General features: G+C 42.6%; 1 protein-coding gene across 4 annotated transcripts in view; it reads left to right on the forward strand.

Annotated features, from left to right (window-relative positions):
* Positions 1–20,178, forward strand: part of NT5C2 (5'-nucleotidase, cytosolic II) — a 149,901-nt gene that overhangs the window by 33,450 nt on the left and 96,273 nt on the right. For 2 of the 4 annotated variants that reach the window (XM_067709515.1, XM_067709519.1), the window contains exon 1: positions 12,866–12,964. The exons of 1 other annotated variant lie outside the window; for it this stretch is intronic. The gene's annotated coding sequence lies outside the window, so the exon portion shown is untranslated. Of the gene's footprint in view, positions 1–5,169; positions 5,380–12,865; positions 12,965–20,178 lie in introns of those variants that run through there. One more of the 4 variants, XM_067709516.1, reaches the window with a different exon arrangement.

Consider the following 20,178-nt stretch of genomic DNA (forward strand, 5'->3'; position numbering starts at 1 on the left):
TCTTAATCCCTAAACCATGCTGCCTGGTTAGAAGCAATTTCAGACTTTTGTGGCATGTAATGATCTATTTTCAGCCTCTGACTCCATAGCCGGAAGCTGCCTGTGGACTAAGCTGCCTGATCTGTATTGAGCAGCTGTCAGTGATCTCTTTTGAGCCCTTCCACAACACCACTGGCAGAAGCAGTGGGCAGATGGCTCTTGGACAGAGCCTGGCAAGTAAGCAACTGTGAAAGCAGTGAACTTTGGATAAGGTCAGGAAGTCCTTGTAGCTTGGAACCTGGGTCTGTGCAAAGGCCTTCTGAGAGGTCCCCTAGAGCTTAGACATGTGGTTTTCAAACACATTTTTTTTTTTTTTTTTTTTGCGGTACGCGGGCCTCTCACTGCCATGGCCTCTCCTGTTGCGGAGCACAGGCTCCGGATGCACAGGCTCTGCGGCCATGGCTCACGGGCCTAGCCGCTCCGCAGCATGTGGGATCTTCCCGGACCGGGGCACGAACCTGTGTCCCCGGCATCAGCAGGCGGACTCTCAACCACTGCGCCACCAGGGAAGCCCCTCAAACACATTTTTTAAAGCAACCAAACACTTTTCTCAACCATAGACACATGGGCAGTTAATACATATACACATACACCCCATCTATGTGAAATCCCTTCTTAAAGCAGATACAAGTGGAGGGTGTGTTGAAGCAGAAGTAGGGATCCAGTTGATCTTACTCTGATCCCTTATGCAGTATTGAGTCACTATCTGGGAACTTAGAGCTTTGAGGAGCACAGTTTGAAAACCATTGCTCCAGACCATGGTTTCCTGGAGCGTGACCTACAAAATATTAGTCTTGTAAGATGCTTTGTAGGAAAAAAAAAGTTTCATGGTCAAATACATTTGGGAAACCCAGGTTGTTTCATCCTTGCTTTGTGATTTACAGTTACTTATTAGCGGGTAAAGAGTCTGAAAAATCTGGAAGGGGGTGAAACCACTTTGAATCCACGATTTTCCTCTTAAAAAAGTGGATGAATTGAAAAAAAATGGGTGAATCATTTTATATTTACACAGTGCAATACTATAGAGCAATGAAAATAGACGAACAATTGCTACATATGGATGCATCTCACTACTATACTAATAAGTGAAAGAAGCCAGACACAAAGGCATGTATACTGTATGAGCTGGGAGGCGACATAGTGCATGGAAGGGGCCATGAGATGAGTTTTGAAGCTTCTGGTTATATTTTATATCTTGATTTGGGTGGTGGTTACGTAAGTGAAAATGATTTGTGCATTTTTCTGCATATATATATGTTTATGTTATGCTTCAGGAAAAAAAAGGGAAAAGCAAACGAAATACCAACATTGAAGGGACAAAAAAGAAATGTACATGAATTTAACTGATAAAAAAATATATATATATATTTTTTAATACTGCAGGTTCTCTGAATCAGGTTATCTGGTTCAAAGGCAGGCCTCCTGGAAAACTCATAGGATGAAGGGTTTCCCCTGGACCACCACTAGAGAAAAGGTATTATAGTATGCACTGAGCAAGGAGGCCCACATTTATTTGACTCTCTAGTCTGTATCTGTTTCTGGTCTTCATTCCTAATTCCCTGTGTACTAGTTTCCTATTGCTGATGTAACTAATTATCACAAATTTCGTGGCTTAAAGCAACACAAAAGTATTACCTAAATTCTGGAGATCAGAGAAGTCTGAATCGGGTTTCAGCGGATTAAAATCAAGATCTTATCCAGCTATGTTCCTACGTTCCTTCCGGAGGCTCTTGGGGAAAATCAGTCTCCTCGCCTTCTTCAGCTTCTAGCGGCTGCAGGTATTCCTTGGCTCATGGTCCCCTTCCATCTTCATAGCTAGCAATGGCCGGCTAACTCTTTCTCACATCGCATCACTGACACTGACTCTTGTCCTTCCCTCTTCTACATTTATTTTCTTTTAAAGATTTATTTATTATTTATTTATCTTATTTATTTTTGGCTGCATTGGGTCTTAGTTGCACACACGGGGGTCTTTGTTGAGGGACGCCGGATCCTTCGTTGTGGTGCGTGGGCTTCTCTCTAGTTGTGGAATACTGGTTTTCTCTTCTCTAGTTGTGGCACGCAGGCTCCAGGGTGCATGGAATCTGTATTTGTGGCATGTGGGCTCTGTAATTTGCAGCACATGGGCTTTCTAGTAGAGGCCCGAGAGCTCAGTAGTTGTGGTGCCTGGGCTTAGTTGCCCTGCGGCATGTACTCCCTATTTAAGGTCAGCTGATTAGCAAAACTTAATTCCATCTGCTACCTTAATTCTCCTTTGCTCTATAATTGCGACACAGTCACAGGTTCTAGGGATTAGGCCATTATTCTGTTTACCACACCTGCTAAGGGATTAGATACAGATCCTAGTACTTAACCTATTCTCTCTTCTATTAGCATGGGTTTTCTTTCAGATAGTTAGCATCTGACCAAAAAATTAGTTGAAAATAATTGTTTTGGGTTTGCTGAAAGTAAAAGTAATGAACTCAACTATCCGTCACTCAAATGAGAGATTTATTTACTTTCAACCCAATAGGACACTTGTTACAAGAGTGCTATAGATGCCAGATAAGGGAGGACCCCAGTTTGTGACAGGCTTGGAAAGCTGTGTGGGCCTCAGGGACTGCACCCTCTTCGTGCCAATGAAATGTAATCATTGAGGGCTAGTATCTGACATCTGAAGTGGAGCCAAGAAAGGGGATTAAAAGACTGGTGCTCTGAAGGTGAGGTGACATAGTTTGTAATCCCTGATCGTACAAGTATGAGTCAGTTTCTTTGTTTGGGTCAGTTGAATAATTTCCACAGTATTGAAAAACTGCTGTTCACAGTGGCTCCTTGGACTAGCAGAGAAGGAAGAGACCCAAAAAGTCAGTTGTTGCCCAGGCAGCAGGCAGCAGGAGGTGGCTCAGACTGGCTGCTGCCGTGGCAACATTGATTACTGTCACAGGCAGGCATGTGGTAGGTAGATAGCAATTTCAGAGAACACATGGACCACCTGCATCAGAATTACCTGGAGAGTTCGTTTAAATATGAATTCCCAGGCTGCACAGCCAGAGATTGGGATGAGATCTGGAATCTGCCTTTTTGAAAGGCAACCCCTATTCTTTTTTTTTCTTTCAATTTATTTATTTTTATTTATTTTAGTTTTGGCTGTGTTGGGTCTTTGTTGCTGTGCACGGGCTTTCTCTAGTTGCATCGAGTAGGGGCTACTCTTCGTTGCGGTGCACGGGCTTCTCATTGCGGTGGCTTCTCTTGCTTCAGAGCACGGGCTCTAGGTGTGCAGGCTTCAGTAGATGTGGTGTGTGGTCTCAGTCGTTATGGTGTACGGGCTCAGTAGTTGTGGCCCATGGGCTCTAGAGCACAAGCTCAGTAGTTGTGGCACACAGGCTTAGTTGCTCCACGGCATGTGGGATCTTCCCAGACCAGGGCTCAATCCCGTGTCCCCTGCATTGGCAGGCGAATCCTTAACCACTGTGCCACCAGGGAAGCCCAACCCTTATTCTTGATTGTAGTTTAAGAACCACTGATTGAAGAAAATAATGCATCCCTGTTACAAGTCCCTATATAAACCCTTGTTGTATATCCTTGGATGAGGCCTCACCTCTTTGCTGTGAAAACCAGAGTCACTTTCTTGCTTACGAAGGCCCAATCTTCAAAAGACAAAGTAGATGTGCTGTCCCAGGAATTGATAATGACAAATGCCCAAGTTTTGCAAGTGCTAAGAGTTTAAATAATCCTTTCATGATTTCTGCAAGAATGGAACTATTTTTTTTCCCCAAGGAACAGCTAGTAACATCTCACAGAACTAGTCATGTCAAAATATACTTTGGGACTCCCAAAATAAATTTCCCAAATGGGTGAAATGCTGTTCAATATCACTGGGAAGGACTAGGGTGGGACCCAAGCAGGTTTCGATATGAACCCAGGACTGGAGAGGATGGCTAAGATGCAGGACTGGGCCTCTAATATGATGGAGAGATACCATTCTTTCTCTAGGAAGGTGGGACTATCACGTATACATAAAGAACACCACACAGGCTTCCTGATTTTTCCAAGAATCACTGATGTCATGAGCCACTGTTGCTGATGAGAATGTGTTCTTATCCCTTACATGAGTTAAGAACAAGTGGATTAGTGGATGTGTGAAATTCAAAGTGTTTTATATTTCTCTAATACTACTGCAATACTTGTAACTCAAGGTGTGGGCAAATTCTGATTTGCTAGTTGTAGTGAACACTCTTGACTGCCTACCTAGCATCCATTCCCCACCCCTTCTCCCTGTCAAAAATCCCAGTTTTGCTCAGATATCCTCTCCATCCCCAAAACCCAGGGACAAATCTGATTAATCAGTGTATGATCCTTCCTCGGCAATGATTATTGGTCCTGGGGGTCTGCATGTATCCTAATTCATCCCAGTGCGGTTGAAGGGAAGGACTTAGAATCTTTTGTTGACACAAACAAGGATACTTGTAGCCATCCTACAAGCAATGAGGGGGACATGTTTTAGGATGAAGGCAATCCTGAAGGTTGCAGGACAGAGAAATGAAACCTGTTCCTTGTGGCAATGTCAGTGACTGAATCTCGTACCCTGGAGTCCACAATACCTCTGGATTTTCTTATTGTTTAATCCTGTTTTAACTGGGTTTTCTGTTACTTATGGTCAAAAAAATCTCCTAATGTCTACAGTTGCTTGTTTGCTTTGTACTCTCTGGTTTATGCATTTTATATGTAACACGTAAAAAAGTAAAAAGAAAGAAGATTAGATTGTGGGCTGAGAGAATAATGATCTGTGGGACAAAACTTGTTTATATAAAAGCTGTTGTGAGTTGTGTGCTTCTTCCTGTATAATCACGCCTTTCAGTTCCCACAGGTGTCCACATCCAGAAGACAAATTCATTAAATCAGTTTCTTTTTGTATTTCTTGTCTCAAAATTAATTACATGTGTCTAGCTTCCTTTTAGCACAGAATGTTGTTTACTGAGGTTGATGCAGAGTGCTAAGATGGGGACATTGAGGTAGGAAGTGCTTTCATTGACTAATGGCATAAAGCCTAAACTTACCTAGGCTTATCAAAGAAGTGGCTTTCCCAATAAACGAGTGAATGTTCTTTCTCATTCTGACATTAGTATGCCTTACTTTTTGGTCCTAATATAGATGCTGCTTAACCTGAACACGTGAAATGGTCTATAGGGGGCTGGCAGGTCTGGTCCCACAGTGAAGAGCGGTTCCATTGTAAGCCCAACAACTTACCACTTAGAGACCAAGATTGGAATGGTTGGTGTTGTAGCAGATCTACCTGGAAACGAATTGTACTACTGTCTCACTCAGGTTCCTGCTCCAAGAGACTGCTGACGACTTCGCAAGGTAGAACACAGGGATATAAGCCCTGATGTACTTTTTTTTTATTTTTAAATAATTTAATCAAACTCAAAGCATTGTGAAAGGCATTAAAATTAAAAACAATCCTACCACACATTCATTTAGTTATTAATTAATTTATGTAAAAATACATATGGAATCCCCGATGTGCCAGACCCTGGGCTAGGTGCTGTATCCTCTCTCAGGGGATGAGACAGACACAGTGGACAAGACTGCCCCTGCTCCTCTGGAGCTTACAACCTAATGAAAAGGCAGATATTAAAGACATAATCACACAAATATTTATTTAATTGCAATTGTGGGATGGGAAGGGAAGGGAAGGGAAGGTATGGGCAACATGAAAGAATACTGGGGTAGAGAGATTGGGAAGCCCTCTCTGAGTTACATTTGAGCTAAGGCCGAAAGGATGAATAGAGTCCAAATGTAAAAAGAGCTTTTATGGAGGGACATGGGGACCAGCAACTGAAAAGTGGCAATTTGGAAGAAGCTCAGTGAACATGGAGGAAATGGTCCTATTTATGTATTTGATTTCTTTTAATTTTTTTTCCATTTTATTTAAAAAAATTTTTTATCTGTGTGATAAACACTTATTTTTTTTCTTTTCCATTATGGTTTATCTTAGGATATTGAATATAGTTCCCTGTGCTATATAGTAGGACCTTGTTGTTTATCCATTCTATATGTAATTGTTTGCATCTGCTAACCCCAAACTTCCAGCCCACCCTCCCTTGAATTTTTTTTTACTGTGGTAAAATATATATAACAGAAAATTTGCCATTTTAGCCATTTTTAAGTGTACAACTTAGTGGCATGAGTACATTCACAGTGTTGTGCAACCATCACCACTGCCTGTTTCAACACTTTTTTCATCATCACAAACAGAAATTCTGGACCCATTAAGCAATAACTCCCCATTCCTCCCCACTGCCCCAGTCTCTGGTAACCTCTGATCCACTTTCTGTCTCTATGAATTTGTCTGTTTTAGGTACTTCACAAAAGTAGTATCATATAATATTTGTCCTTTTGTGTCTGGCTTATTTCACCTGGCATAATGTTTTCAAGGTTTATCCATGTTGTAGCTGTACCACAACTTCATTTATTTGTATGGCTGAGTAATAGTCCATTGTATGGATGTACCATCCTTCGTTTATCCATTTATGTGTTGATGGCCATTTGGGTTGATACCACCTTTTGGCTACTATGAATGATGCTACTATGAACCTTGGCATATGAGTGTCCGTTTGAATCCCTGTTTTCAGTTCTTTGGGGAATATACCCAGAAGTAGAATTGCTGGGTCATATGGTAATTCTATATTTAGCTTTTTGAGGAACCACCACAGAGGCTGCACCATTTTACTTTCCTACCAGCAATGCAGGAGGATTCCAGTTTCTCTACATCCTTGCCAACACTTACCTCCTTTTTTTTTTCTTCCTTAAAGTAGGTATGAAGTAGTATCTCTGTATATTCGATTCTAACTCTTCTGTCTCCTCAGGAATCCATCTATTCTGAAACTCGGAAGTTTTTCGGGACCACTAATCTGGCATGGGGCTTATAACGACCTGCCTTCATCTTTTGCCCAAGGGTTTAATTTCCTAAATAGATATTCAGCAACTCTGGGGTAAAGTGTGGGTGGGGAATCAATTTATTTATTTATTTATTTATTTTTGGCTGCATTGGGTCTTCATTGCTGCGCGCGGGCTTTCTGTAGTTGCAGCAAGCGGGGGCTACTCTTCGTTGCGGTGTGTGGGCTTCTCATTGCTGTGGCTTCTCTTGTTGTGGAGCACGGGCTCTAGGTGCACGGGCTTCAGTAGTTGTGGCACATGGACTCCGTAGTTGTGGCTCATGGGCTCTAGAGCACAGGCTCAGTAGTTGTGGCGCACAGGCTTAGTTGCTCTGCGGCATGTGGGATCTTCCCGGACCAGGGCTTGAACCCGTGTTCCCTGCATTGGCAGGCGGATTCTTAACCACTGTGCCACCAGGGAAGCCCCGGGGGATCAATTTAGATTTCCAGTATTTACTACCTGGTAGATGTTTGATAAATAGAACAATTGTGATAGAGGTTGCAGATCTTATCTCTCTCATGTTGTAAACACCCAGTGGAAGTTTCCAACAGGCACCTCAGAGATCTTTGCTTGATTCAAATGAATTAATTTTCATGAGTATATGAGGCAATTGATCGGTTGGTTACATTCCATTCATTTGAACTGCAGACCTGATCTCTGCCACTCCTCTGCTTTATGTTGTCAAGTACTCTCCATTGCACTTAAGATAAGGCTGCAGATGATTTATATGGTCTATAGTGCCCTGTGAGGTCTGGTTCTGCCTCCTTCGGACTATTTTTTGCCACGTTCCCCCTTTCCCTCTAGGCTGCTGATCATTCTGCAGATAATACAAGGCTCATCCCTACTTCAGGGCCTTTGTGCCAACTGGTCTCCTTTTCAGGGATTCTCTACTCTTCCAAGTAAGCCCCTCTCTCACTTTTTTTTTTTACTTAAAAAAGTCCTATTCATCCTTCAGGGCTCAGCTGAGATGTTCCTGACCCTCTCCCTACCCCAAAGCCGAGCCCCTATTTTGTTCTCCCTCAAAGCATCTTTTACTTTTCCTGCATAGCACTTACTAATTGTAGTAAAATAATTATTTGTTTGTTTAAAGTCCATCTTTCCAGGCAGTCAGAAACCTACATGAGGGCAGAAACTCATGTCTTTATTGATCAGTGTTAGACATATGGAAGGAGTTCAGTGCACATTTTTGAAGACATGTAGGTGCTCCTAAGTCTTACATGGATGTCCTGTTTCTCAAATTGGACTAGATGTTTCTAACTGGACTAAATGTTTTCTGATTGTCTCCTCGAATAATGCATTATCACAGTAAGTGCTGACCCTATGCTGTTAGAGAGATGGATGAAAAAGAGAGGAGACTTCCAAGGTGGCTGATTGGAGCTATGACTGAATACTTCCTGGGAGAAGGATCTGGGGGCAGGCTGTTTCTAGGCCATAGGGCAGGGTATTGAGCAATGCTTGCGTTTCTCTAAGGGATTCTGCCAAGAAGCAGAAAACTGATGAGTGACCTGTAAATGCAGCTCACATTCTGGGTGACTCAGAGTTTATGGTATTCTAGGGGGAAATTGTGTTAATCAGAGGGGTAGGGTAGCCATGTGGGTGCTTGGGCAGGAAGTTTGGTGAGAAGCCATCCAAGGCCACAGTGGGATGGCCTTTCTTGCCAAGTACTGCCTGGGCCCTTCTGCCAATGTCAAGTCAGAGACACCAAGCAAGCCACTTAAGGCTCTTCATTGCTTCCTCAGGCTCCCCAACCCTCTGTTAGAAGGTTGTTTCGTAGTTGGCATGGCTTGTCTTACTCCTGAAAGTCATGAGACCAGGTATCTTGTCCTTTTGCATTTGTAAAATTAATTTTTGATTAAAAAAGCCATGCATGGGACTTCCCTGGTGGCACAGTGGTTAAGAATCTGCCTGCCAGTGCAGGGGACACGGGTTCAAGCTCTGGTCCGGGAAGATCCCACATACCATGGAGCAACTAAGCCTGTGCTCTACAACCACTGAGCCCGCACGCCGCAACTACTGAAGCCCGTGCACCTAGAGCCCGTGCTTCGCAACAAGAGAAGCCACCGCAATGAGAAGCCCGCGTACCTCAACGAAGAGTAGCCCCCGCCCGCCGCAACTAGAGAAAGCCCGCGCGCAGCAACAAAGACCCAATACCACCAAAATAAATAAATTTATTATGTTTTTAAAAAAAGCAATGCATGAGTACATTTATCTTCTAAAACATTAAAACTAAAGCTAATACCCCCTTTGAACATTATCCACAATCTTGGTCCTTTATCCCTGTCTTAAAGATAACCTCTGATAAAAGAGTTTGGCAGGTAGCCTTACAATCTGTTTTGAAAATCTTTTATAAACTTAATATGTAATTGTCTTAGTTCAGGCTGCTATAACAGGATACCAGAGACTGGGTGGTCTATAAATAATATAAATTTATTTCTCACAGTTCTAGAGTCTGGGAAGCCCAAAAGCAAGGTATTAGCAGATTCAGTGTTTGGTGAAGGCCCAGTTCCTGGTTCAGAGACAGCTGTCTTCTTGCTGTGTCCTCACAGGGCAGAATGGAGTGGGCAGCTCTCTGGGATCTCTTTTATAAGGACACTAATTCCATTTATGAGAGCTCTGCCCTCACGACCTAATTACCTCCCAAAGGCCCATCTTCAGATACCATCACATTGGGGATGAGGTTTCAGCATATGAAATTAGAGGGGACACAAATATTGTCTATAGCAGGGAGGATAAGAAATAATGGTATTTCTGTGTTTTATATTAACTTTTTATTTTGAAATAATTTAAGATTTACAAAAGAGTTACAAAGATAGTACAGAAAGTTTCAGTGTACCTTTCACTCAGCCTGTCCTAGTGCTACCAGCTTACATAACTCCAGTTCAGTCATCGAAACGAAGAAGTTAACATTGGAACAATACTATTAACTAAACTACAGACTTTATTAGAACGTCACCAGTTTTCCCACTAATGTCCCTTTTCTTTTCCAGGATCCAATCCAGGATCCCATGTTGTGTTTAGTTGTCTTGTCTCCTTAGTCTCCTTCAGTCTGTAATAATTCTCAGTCTTTTCTTGGCTTTCATGACCTTAACACTTTTGAAGAGTCCAGGTCAGGTGTTTTGTAGAATATCCCTCAATTTGGGCTTGTCTGATGATTTTTCATGATTAAACTAAAGTTATTCATTTTGGGGGAGAGTTTTTTAAAAATATCAAATCAGTCAATCAATCTCATGCTGCAATTTGCTGTTTTCATTCAACAATATGCTTTTGATAGCACAGGGAGATCAGCTGGGTGCTTTGTGACCGCCTGGAGGGGTGGGATAGGGAGGGTGGGAGGGAGCGAGACGCAAGAGGGAAGAGATATGGGAACATATGTATATGTATAACTGATTCACTTTGTTATAAAGCAGAAACTAACACACCATTGTAAAGCAATTATACCCCAATAAAGATGTTAAAAAAATTAAAATAAAAATAAAAAAAACAATATGCTTTTGAGCTAGATCTATATTAACATACATAGATCAAGATCATTTATTTAAAATTCTCTACAGAATTCCATTTTATGAGTATTCTACATTTTATTTAGCCATTCCCCTATTGCTGGGCATTATGGCTGATTCCAAATTTTCTTTATTAGCAGTATCATAGTAATTATCCTTGTACATACCTCCATAACATGGAGTTATGGTAGATAACTAGAAGTGGCATTGCTGAGACACGGATTTAATAGATGTTGTCCAATTGGCCTCTAAATGGCTGTAACAAGTTACATTCTTTTGATATCATGAAGCTTGAAAATTGTTGCCAGTTTCTGTTTTAATTTCCATTTCCCTGGTTACTACTGAGGTTGGGCATCTTTTTGTATTCTTATTGGCAATTTATATATTTTTTTCTGTGAACTGCCTATTTACATTTGCCCATTTTTCTAGTGAATTTTTTTCTTATTGATTTGTTGAGTCCTTTATATGTTCCACATACAAATCTTTTGTTTTATATATTACAAATGTTTTCTCCTAGTCTGTTATCTCTTAACATTTTTTCCCATTTTTTTCAAGTTATTTCATCTCTCTGATTAAAAAAAAATTTTTCTGGTTTCTTTCTTTTGGAAACAAAGTTCTTGATTATAAAAGTAATATAAACAGGGCTTCCCTGGTGGCGCAGTGGTTTAGAGTCCACCTGCCGATGCAGGGGACACGGGTTCGTGCCCCGGTCTGGGAAGATCCCACATGCCGCAGAGCGGCTGGGCCTGTGAGCCATGGCCACTGAGCCTGCGCGTCCAGAGCCTGTGCTCCGCAACAGGAGAGGCCACAACAGTGAGAGGCCCACGTACCTCGAAAAAAAAAAAAGTAATATAAACAATGTAGAAAATCTGGGAAATTTATGAAAAAGTATAAAGAACAAAAGAAACCACCCCAAGTCTTATCGCTGAAAGAAAACCACTATGAACATACTTATTTACATATTTCTTTCTAGTCTTGTGTGTGTGTGCGTGCATGCACAGTTTTTGCCCAGATGAGATCACATTGCATATATATATTTTTTCTATTTGCTTAGTGCCATGGTCTTTAGACACAAACTCTGGCCTTTTTCCATGTGCCCTTGGTTTAAAGGTAGTGTCAGACTACCTTCCAACTCCTATTTCTTCTCCCCACATATCCTTGAAAAATCTAGTAGGTGAGAGCCCCAAGCCCTGTCCTCAGCCGACCTGAAGTTGGCTCAAAAACACGAGAGGGTAGAAATGCTCCAGCAGAGCACGTATTAAAAAGTCTTGGAGGTTTTAGCTGACTGTAAGTTCAATGAGTCAGTAGTGCAGGTACCAAGAACTTTATTGCTTGAATGCAAGGCAGTACAAGGAGGAAGCTACAGTCCTGCTCTGCTCTGATGGTACCACAAACATTTGGTTCAGTCTTGGGCAATGTACTCTAAAGTAACCACAATCAAACCGAGTAGGTGCGTGAAAAGAATGAGGACAAAGACCCTCAAAACGAGGACAAAGGAGAAACAATGGAAGGAATGGGAGATACTGGTCTGGAAGAGAGAAGACCTTGGGCAGAAGTCTTCAAGTATCTGAAAAGTGGAAGGTGGGAGAGAGATTAGACCTGTTTGTTCTCTGAGGCACCAAGGGATAGGACTTGGGCTAGAGAGTGGACGCTTAAGAAACACCTTCTGGCTAGTCAGAGCTGCCGAGACTAAGGAATGCATTGCTCTGGAAATAGTGGCTTTCTGTCACTGAGGAGTCTTCTTTCAGGTGCAAGTTGGTGGTGGGTGGGTGGGAGTTGATATAATAATGAACATTTCTTGAGTGCCATGTGCCAGGACTGTGCCGAGGATCTTACCTCTGTTATCTTATTTCATCCTGTCACCACCCCATGAGGTAGGTACTGTTGTTATCCATCCCTATATTGAAGATGAGGGAACTAGGTATGATGAAGTCAGGTGTATCACCCAAAGTGACACAGTTAGCGTGTTGTGGAACTGGGGTTCCAACCCTTTCTGACAAACTCCAAAGCCGGTACTTTCAGTCATCATTGGGATTCAGGCGTGGTATGGGAGTATGGACCAGAGGGTTTTTGAGGTCCGTTCGACTGTAAGATTCTGTGGCTGGGAAAACGGTTGCCCCAAACCCCCTAAGAGAAAGCGTAGGAGTGTAAGTGAGGTAGTCCAGGGCCCTGCAGAAGGCCCAGGGATGGACACCTAAAGGACATGGAAGGGTTGTCAACGTGCGTCACCCCATAGCTCAGCAGCGGGCAATGTTTTGTTGTTTGAAGATCCCCAGACCCACGCAAGGGACCGAGACGCAGGCCCGCCTCGCGGTTCCACTCCCGCAGCGCGGCCAGGGAGCGTCGCGGAGGCCGGGTTCTGCGGCGGAGCTGGGGGACGGAACAGCGCGCTGGTCCCTGGCCGGGCGCGAGCCGGGGGCGGTGCCGGGGCGGTGGGGGCTGGGAGGGCGCGCGCCCGGGCGGCTGCGGCAGTTGCGCTCTGGGTTTGCTGCCGTGCGGTGGGGCCGGTGAGTGCGGCGGGACCCGCGGGCGGGAGGGGAAGGAGCGGGCGGGCGAAGGAGCGAGGGAGGGGTGAGCGGTGGAGCGCGCGACCTGGGCCAGGGCCCCCCTCCTGCCCCCGCCACTGCCCTACCCGGCCGCTACGCCCCTCAGGCCCCGCGCGTCCGGGCGCCCGCCTGCGAGCTCGCGGACCCCGCACGCCTCCAGCGCCAGGTAGCCCCCGCCTCGGAGCAGCCCCTTGCTCCGCGCCGCGGCGACGCCCCCAGCCCCACGTCACGCTCGCGCCATTGTTTCCTGGCCTTGGGCTCGCTGGGAGCCGCCTTACCCTCGGAACGCGGCCCCTCGCCTCGCCGCTTTCCGGCCCGGTGCCCCGCTTTTCCCTCACGCTGGTGGCAGCCCCCGTGCCGCCTCGGACGGACGCCTCTTTACTCAGTTGTGCTTATATTTTACGGCCGACACCTGGCCTCCTCCCGTCCGCACCCGAAGCCTGCCTTTCCGCCCTGTTAATGAACCTCCCCACCCCTTGCGCGTTCCCGGTCAACCCCGAGGAACTAGCTAGCCGCTGTGTTAGGATGCAAGGTTGACAGCGTTGTAGCAAGAACCACCAGAAATTGCCAACTGAAAGCCCACATGCCAGTTTTCGTCGTTTGCAGCACTTCCTGGAAAGCTCACACCGAATTGCAGGCCGCCGCAAAAAAACGTGCTAGTTGTTTCCCCATGGCTCCCAAGTCAGGGGCCAACTGTCCGGTGGCAGTCTATTCCTTTCCTTTTCCTGGGTTACGCCGAAGCCCTCGAGAGCCGAGAGTGAGATGCAAATCTGAGGCCTAAACCATTAGTTGTAAGCATGACGTTTGGGGGCTTTTACTTCGGTAGGCCTTAGCTTTTAAAGGCAGTAGGAAAAATAAAAAAATAAAAATAAAGGCCATAGGTGGAGTTGGATGTCAGACGTAGTGTTTTCCCGGCTTTGGGCCGTTATTTTGAGGATGCATTGTTAAGTGCAGTGCTCTGCAGTGATTAGTAACCATTATAGGGTTGTGTGTGTGCGTCTGTGCGTGTTCGGGTGCGGACAGGTTCTTCTTGATTGAACTTGTTTCGTAATGCGTATATACTGTTCATTTTGCCTCTTAAGGCAGCGGATGCAAACTCTGGTAACTGTAATGTGAAACAGTGCTATTTACCGTGGAAACGTAATGTTATTGAGGTTTTTTAAGATATTTACCTCGACACTTTTCAACACTGGTTAGAATTTATCCAGATGAAGACATCCAGGCCTGAAGAGGTTAAGTTCAAGAAGACACAGCTTGTAATTAAAAGCAGAACTCTACACGCTGGGCTGATGCTAGCACACACAGACTTTTTATTTTTGAAATGCATTTCTATTGCAGTGTAAGCCACTACATTTCGGTATAGGTGCTGCATTACTCTCATCAACCCAGACTTTAAATTTTATTTAATTAATTTGTAATACATTTTAAAAATTTATTTTTGGTGGTGTTGGGTCTTCGTTGCGGTGCGTGGGCTTTTCCTTGTGGCTTCTCTTGTTGCAGAGCACGGGCTCTAGGCACGTGGGCTTCAGTAGTTGCAGCACGGGGGCTCAGTAGTTGTGGCACGAAGACCTAGTTGCTCCAAGGAAGGTGGGATCTTCCTGGAACAGGGGTCGAACCCGTGTCCCCTGCATTGGCAGTCGGATTCTTAACCACTGCGCCACCAGGAAAGTCCCTAGACTTTAGATATTTAGAGTTAAGTGATTAGCTAATCTGTAAAATGAGAGGGCCAAAGGAGTTGTTTGCAAGGGTTCATTCCGTTCTAAGATTTGATTGCATTGTTTGCAAATTTACAATCAGCCTCAAGTTTCCAAAAGTTTATAATTGTAGGAAGATTTATATAGATATTTACATAGGGTATCTGCAAACCTTACTAGTGATATCAGGTGTATCTTCCTAAAGAAAGCCAGATTACAGTAGAATGTTAGGAGGAATGTTCATTCATCTGTCTCTAGGCTATTTCTACTGTTTAATGGGGGAAAGAAAGAACACAAAACATGTTTTTTTTAAAAAGTACATTTTTTTTTTTTTTTTTTTTTGCGGTACGCGGGCCTCTCACTGCTGTGGCCTCTCCTGTTGCGGAGCACAGGCTCCGGACGCGCAAGGCCCAGCGGCCATGGCTCACGGGCCTAGCCGCTCCGCGGCATGTGGGATCTTCCCGGACCGGGGCACGAACCCGTGTTCCCTACATCGGCAGGCGGACTCTCAACCACTGTGCCACCAGGGAAGCCCTAAAAAAGTACATCTTTTTATTGCTTACCTCTCTTACCAAAAAGCTTAAATTCAATAGTAAAAAAAAAAAAAAACCAACTTTATCATGTTGTTTATGATAAATAAATATCATATCTTTTCCAGTTCTTATGTACATATAATTTTTATGTAGTTATAATTGCTGTGTACATATTTAAAATTTTGCAGTTCCGCACATTTTGGGGATGTCCATGTGTCTAGAGAATTCATCTACTTTTCATTTGCGGAAACTCTGTAACATGCTTTTATGCCCAGTAGTCAACAATGCCGGGCATACAGGCTCTCAGTAAATTTTTGTTGAATGAATGTAATATTTTGAGCTGCTTAGACATCTCGGAACACAAAATGTTAAATATCACAAGGCATATGTTAAATGACATGTGAGCAGTAAAGGCCATCAATGCAAAGGCACGTGAGCCAGGAGGCAGCATCACATATGTTTAAGGACCTGGGTTTTGGAGTCTGGGTTTGAGACCTGGCTTTGCCACTTAGCATCCATGCACCCTTAGAGAACTCAACCGTAGAGAGCTTCACTCAGTTTCTCTCACCATGAAAACGGGGAAAATAGAACAAATTTCAAATTTCACAGAGTTGTGTGAGGTGAATGGGATAATTCCATTGAAGCAATACAGGCACACATTAAATTCTCTATAAATGTTAGCTGTTATTACTGTTTTCTTTTCATTCAAAGTGGAGAGATTACTGTAGGTTGGCGGGATCAGGGAAAACATCATAGAGGAGGTGACACTTGAGAGTAGGGAGAGGATGCAAAAGTGGGCATATTGAGGGTTTACTGAATGGATTGTTCTCACTAAAGCAAAGGGTTTGGTAGAGCAATACTATGAGATAAAACTGGAGAGGGAGGACTTCCCTGGTGGCGCAGTGGTTAAGAACCCGCCTGCCAGTGCAGGGGACACGGGTTTGATCCCTGGTCCGGGAAGATCCCACATGCCGCAGAGCAACTAAGCCCGTGCGCCACAACTGCTGAGCCTGCACTCTAGAACTCGTGAGCCACAACTACTGAGCCCGCACTGTAGAGCCTGCAAGCCACAACTACTGAAGCCTGCACGCCTAGAGCCCATGCTCTGCAACAAGAGAAGCCTCCGCAGTGAGAAGCCCATGCACCTCGCCGGAACTAGAGAAAGCCAGCATGCAGCAACAAAGACCCAACACAGCCAAAAATAAATAAATAAATAAATTGATTAATAAAAAAAACCTGGAGAGAGAAATTCTAGTAAACTGTTTCCAAGATATGCTACATGGGTTTCTTGCAGATAGAACAGAATTAATGAAGTAAGACAGCTCGTATTTATGAGTAGCTGATGTTTGTTTCGTTTTTTAGGTTCAGACCTGAAAAATTATTTGCTTTAAGGAAATTGATAGCAAATTGTTATGCAGTGCTAAGGTCCTTGTTATTTGACACAGTAAATCCTTTTTTTTAAAATAATTTTTTTAAAGCATTAAAAAAAATTAGTTATTTTATTTTTGGTTGCGTTGGGTCTTTGTTGCCGCGCCGACTGGGCTTTCTCTAGTTGCAGCAAGCGGGGGCTACTCTTCGTTGCGGTTCGTGGGCTTCTCATTGCAGTAGCTTCTCTTTTTTGAGGAGCACTGGCTCTAGGTGCGTGGGCTTCGGTGGTTGCGGTGCATGGGCTCAGTAGTTGTGGCTCGCGGGCTCTAGAGCGCAGGCTCAGTAGTTGCGGCTCACGGGCTTAGTTGCTCTGCGGCATGAGGGATCTTCCCGGACCAGGGCTCGAACCCATGTCCCCTGCATTGGCAGGCGGATTCTTAACCACTGCACCACCAGGGAAGCCACACAGTAAATCTTATATGACTTCTTACCATTTGAAATTTGTGTTCTATGATTGGTTACCAAGGTTTGCAGTGGCTGTTTTTTCTTTTCCTTTCTGTGGAAAACAACTTTAGCAGCAACTCCCACCCCCACCCCACCCCCCACCAAATAGCAAAATTGCCAGCAGAACAGCAAAATAGCCCCCCTTTTAGGTGGAATACATACTCCAAAGGATTAAATTGCCTTGGAGAGTGTTGAACTATTTGTTCCTATCTTTTGTGTGTTTCTTTTGGTTGGGAAGCATTATCAGGAGTGTGAGATGAAAAAGCCTGCTGTGTCAGGATCTCCTTGGAAAGAGAAGACTGAAATCTGGTGCCTGAAGTTTAATGGCTAAAAATACGTGTGTGTGTATGTATATATAAATATATATACATATATATTTATATACATATAGAATATACATCTCAGTAAATTTGTTGGGTACAGTAGGCCCGTCGTATCCGGATGCAGAGCAGGGGAAAAAAACAGAGGGGCGACTGTAGTGCTCCATTTTATGTAAGGAGCTTGAGCATCCGGGGATTTTGCTATCTGTGATTGGGGGGGTGTCCTGGCACCAACCCCCACGGATACAGAGTGACCGCTGTATTAGTATTTCTGTTTCCAATGTCCAGTGGAGTATATGTTTTTTAATGCTCCTTGGTTCAGTTTAATGTGGTTTCTTTAATGTTTTAATTTAAATTTATTCAAAAATATGAAATATTTCAAAATACAGGAAATAATGTAATGATCATCTTAATTATAGACCATCATATTTATTTTGTGGTTTTTTTTACCCATTTTCTAATTGTGTAGTCTCTCTTTTCAATTGACTATATTTTTCAAAGGGATAAAATTACAGATACAGTTGAGGCCTGTATGAATCCTTGCTGATCCTATTACCCTCTCTTTCCCTATCATGAATTGAGTAATTATCATTCCCATTATGTTTATATACTTTTACTAATATGTATATATCCCTGAAAGTGCATATACTTTTGTTTAATGTATTATGCACATGATTCTGCAACTTGGTTTTTTATTCAACATTGTTTTTATTTTTTTTGAAGATATGATTTTATGATAAAGCACTGGTGAAAGAAGCTCAAATGAAGATTTTTTTGGGGGGAGGTGGGCAGTGTTTAACTTCTTGCCCATCCTGTGTTTCCAAGTCTGTCCCAATGTTGGGGCTATTCTTTCTTTTTTTAATTTATTTTATTGATGTAACATTGATTTATAACATTATATAAGTTTCACAAGTACAGTGTTTTATTTCTACTTCTGTATACCCTTTGCTCCCCACCAAAAATGTAGTGTCCGTCCATCACCATACAGTTGCTCCCCTTTACCTATTTTGCCCTCCCCCTCCCACTTCCCCTGTGGCTCACTACTACTCTGTTCTATGTTTTTGTTTGGTTTGGTTTGTTTATTTATTGTTTGTTTATTAGTTTTTTATATTCCACATGAGTGAAATCATGTGGTATTTGTCTTTCTTCATCTGACTTATTTCACTTAGCATGATATCCTTAACGTCCATCAATGTAGTTGCAAATGGCAAGATTTCATCTTTTTATGGCCGAGTAGTATTCTATTGTGTGTGTATGTATATATACCCCACATCTTTTCATCCACTGATGGGCACTAGGTTGTTTCCAATCTTGGCTATTGTAAATAATGCCGGGATGAACATAGGGGTGCATGTATCTTTTTTCAGATTAGTGTTTTCATATTCTTTGGATAAATACCCAGAAGTGGGATAGCTGGATCATATTAATTTTTTGAGGAGTGTCCATACTATCTTCCATAGTGGCTGCACCAATTTACGTTCCCACCAACAGGGTATGAGGGTTCCCTTCTCTCCACATCCTCACCAACACTTGTTATTTCTTGTTTTTTTGATAGTAGCCTTCCTATCAGGTGAGAGGTGATATCTCTTTGTGGTTTTAATTTGCATTTCCCTAATAATTAGTGATGTTATTTAACATTGTTTTTGCTACATATCCATGTTGGTAGATATATCTTTAGTTCATTCATTTTAATTTCTCTATAATATTGCATTATATGAATAAGCCAGTTTGTTTATGAATATTTAGGGGTTTCTGCCTTTTTTGCTATTAGTAGCAGTGCTGTAATAAACATTCTTGGATGTTTCATCTTGTTTACATGTGTGAGAATTCTAAGCCTAGGGAATTCTTAGGTGGTAGGATATGAGGATCTTCACCTTTATTAAATAAAGCTGAATTATTTTCCAAAATACTAAACACAAAACACCCATCAGCAGGTTGTGAGAGTTCCTTTTTTACCATATCCTTACAAACATTGATATTGCCAGACTCTTAAATTTTAAAATCAAATTAAATTTCATTTTAATTTGTTTTTCCATTTATTGTAAGGATTTATTCCATTTGCATCCATTTATTGTAAGGTTTTGTTTTCTATAAATTGCTTCATTCTTTTTCTGTTGGCTCATTTTCTTTTCCATCATTAGTTTGCAGCTCTCTTTATCTCTATACTAATCCTCTCTCAGTTATGATGTTGCAAAAATCTTCTCAGTGGTTGCTCTTTACTTTTTGTTGTGCATAAGTTTTACATTTTTATTCCAACTTTTTATTTGAAAAATTTCAGTCCTACAGAAAAGTGCAGTGATAGTTCAATGAATACACTTACATCTTTCACCTGGATTCACCAACTGTTAACATTTTGCCATATTTACTTTTTATTTCATATATACATTTTTTTCCTAAACCATTTAAAAGTAATTTGCAGACATCGTGGCACTTCATCTCTTAAAAGATATACTTAAACAAGGATGTCCTACAAAACTACAGTATAATTATCACATTTAATATGAATGCAATATTATTATCTAATATACAGTGCATATTAAAAATTTCTCAATTGTCCCAGTAATGACCTTTATACTTAATCTCCAACCCCACCCCTGGTCCAGGATCATGAGTTGCATTTAGTTGCCATGTCCCTTTAGTTACTTTTAATCGACAACAGGTCCCCAGACTTTTGTTTGTTTTCATAGTATTGATATATTTGAAGAGTCCAGGTCAGTTGTTTTGTACAATGTCCTTCAATTTGGATTTGTCTGATC

This window comes from Pseudorca crassidens, chromosome 16 (assembly GCF_039906515.1).
Source record: "Pseudorca crassidens isolate mPseCra1 chromosome 16, mPseCra1.hap1, whole genome shotgun sequence".
Classification (NCBI taxonomy): domain Eukaryota; kingdom Metazoa; phylum Chordata; class Mammalia; order Artiodactyla; family Delphinidae; genus Pseudorca; species Pseudorca crassidens.